General features: G+C 41.2%; 1 long non-coding RNA gene across 1 annotated transcript in view; it reads right to left on the reverse strand.

Annotated features, from left to right (window-relative positions):
* Positions 1-1,113, reverse strand: part of LOC125041506 — a 1,835-nt gene extending 722 nt beyond the window's left edge. The window contains exons 1-2 of the long non-coding RNA XR_007116285.1: positions 1,021-1,113; positions 1-91 (exon numbers count right to left, since the gene is read on the reverse strand). The exon at positions 1-91 is cut by the window's left edge and continues 722 nt beyond it. This is a non-coding gene — a long non-coding RNA (uncharacterized LOC125041506). The remainder of the gene's footprint in view (positions 92-1,020) is intronic.
* Positions 1,114-2,500: the final 1,387 nt, after the last annotated feature.

A 2,500-nucleotide genomic window follows, 5' to 3' on the forward strand; every position in this document is an offset into this window, starting at 1 on the left:
GGTCGTGCCCAGCATCGGCCATGGGGTCGGGGTCGGGAAGGGCGTGCGCGGAGCCGAGCATGGCAGCGATCACCACGACCAACAGGTGGAGCTGGAGGGAGAATGGCACTCGTGAGATGGGGGGCGGGGCGTTGTGTGTGTGTGTGTCGGTGGCGTAATGGTTTATGGAAGGGTGTATGGTAGGATGCATGTATTTGTGTGTATGGGGTGGGGCGTGGGGGTGGGGGGAGGGAGTGTGATTGTGTGTGTGTGTTTGGGTGTAAGATTGTGTGTGAGAAGGGGTGAAAGGGTGTGTTTGTGTGTGTGTTTATATTTGCATGTGTCCGTCCTTGTGTATGCGTGTAAATATATTTATGCATCTGTGTTTCATTATCATCATTATTAGCATATAATCATTAAAAAGATGATGGCATCAAAACATGAATGTATATGTATATGCTGTAAGAATCGTAACATAATAATTTCATCAACTGTAGAGTTCCAGGAGATAAAGAGTTATTATTGTTGCTTGAGGAAGTAATCTCACTATAATGAAATGTCAATCAAAATTTGTTTCAATATCCTTTGTCTAATTATCTTGTCAACTGTATCACTCCAAATTCCCTTTAATCACTGAACTGGTAGTATATAAGATATAATCAAATCGTAATATTAGAGTATACTTTAGATGGATTATACTTTCAAGTCTCTTGAGTTAGTTAAACCATAACTCCTCTTATTCTTGACTTGTAGAAATTCAGTTGAAATATCTTGAGAATAAAGTATAAAAAAGGCGTGTAATGTGTGCAATCTATACATTGCACGAGTGAGATCGATATCAACAAACCATTAAAATTATTTTCTTTTTTACTGATCTTAGAGGAGGTCAGCAAGAATATCTTAATAATAAATAAAACAAAAAACATGTAATTATAAAATCTATGCACCACACTAGAATAATTATAAATTCCCATTATGCTTCACCCTCAGCGAGATCGATATACATGAAATCCACAACAAACTATTAAATTCTTAACTCACCAAATTCATTATTGGTCTCGACTGGGGAAGCAGGAGTTCGGTCACGCTTTGCACTTGAGGCTTGGAAGGCGCGGTGGCTCTGGCGGAAATGCATTCCTGGGGCACATTTTATACCCCTTTAACGGTGCCAGACGGAGGGGGCGAGAGTAAAAAAAAAAGAGAAAAAAAAATCTGTTCGACTCACGACTCTTCTCACCAACAGTCTACGAGAGATTTCTTTTTTAAACCATTACTTTATTGTCGTAGGCTGTATATTACTGTATTTATGACTACCCTCATTACCACTCATTATCAAGTATTGAAGATTATTAATTAATAACAGAGTAGGCATCACCACCAACGAAAGAAACACACGAACTTTGTCGATTTTTTTTATGATCAATAGTGTACGGAAAGTCGAAATTCCGAGCGTGATAGTGCCTGAAAAGAAGCCAAACGCTCTGAAAACCTCCCCTTGTTTATATGGCAGGGGATAAAGGGGGCAGGGACTGAGTTTAATCCCCCTGCCTCCTGTTTGCTCCTTGGATAACCCTGTTGGATCTCAAGGATATTTTTCAGCCGGGCGGTGTACTAGGTGGTGGTGGTGCTTCCCTCCCTCCCTCCCTCCCTCTCTCCCTCCCTCCCTCCCTCCCTCCCTCTCTCCCTCCCTCCCTCTCTCCCTCCCTCCTTCCCTCCCTCCCTTCCTCCCTCCCTCCCTCTCCTTCCTGCCACTCTCCCACCCTCTACCTCTCCATCTCTCCCTCCCTTTATCCATCTCTCCCTCGCTTCTTCCCCTTCCTCCCTCTCTCCCTCCCCCTCCCCTCTTTCCTTCATCTCTCCCCCTCTCCCACCCCTTCATCCCTCTCCCTCCATCGTCCCTCCTCCTCTCCCCTCCTCCTCTCCCCTTCCCCCTTTTCCAAATCCCCCCCCCCCCCCCACCCCATCACGCCCCCGCCTGATCTACCCTTGCAATGTATCCCTTTGTTGGTACATGTACTTGCTGTAACAGGCGAGATCTATTCTATGTCTATTTCTATGCTTTTCTCCTCTATTTCTCTCATTCTTTTTTCTTTTTTGATGATATTATTCTTCTCTTTTTTTTTTTTTCCTAAATCCTCTTATTTATTTATTTATTTGACAGTGCGTTTCCTTTTCTTAATTTCTCTATTTACTTTTATTCGTCTAACATTATTTTATTTTCTATTTCCTATCATGATTTTTTTTTTTATCTAATTTCTCTATTTTTTTTAAATTTCTCAAATTCTCTTTGTTTATAATTTCTATTTCTTTAATTTCTTTAATGTTCTTCCTCTAATTTTCCATTTCCACTCATTCTCTTTATTCCATAGTTCCTCTAGTTCTCCATATATTCCTTCTTCCTCCTCTCTCTCCTTCTCTCTCTCTCTCTCTTTCTCAACTCTATTTTTTTTTTCTAATGCTTCCAGTTTTCTATTTCTAATTCTTTTCTTCCAATTCTTTCTTTTCTCTAACCCCTCATTTC

Source organism: Penaeus chinensis, chromosome 30 (assembly GCF_019202785.1).
Source record: "Penaeus chinensis breed Huanghai No. 1 chromosome 30, ASM1920278v2, whole genome shotgun sequence".
Lineage (NCBI taxonomy): Eukaryota > Metazoa > Arthropoda > Malacostraca > Decapoda > Penaeidae > Penaeus > Penaeus chinensis.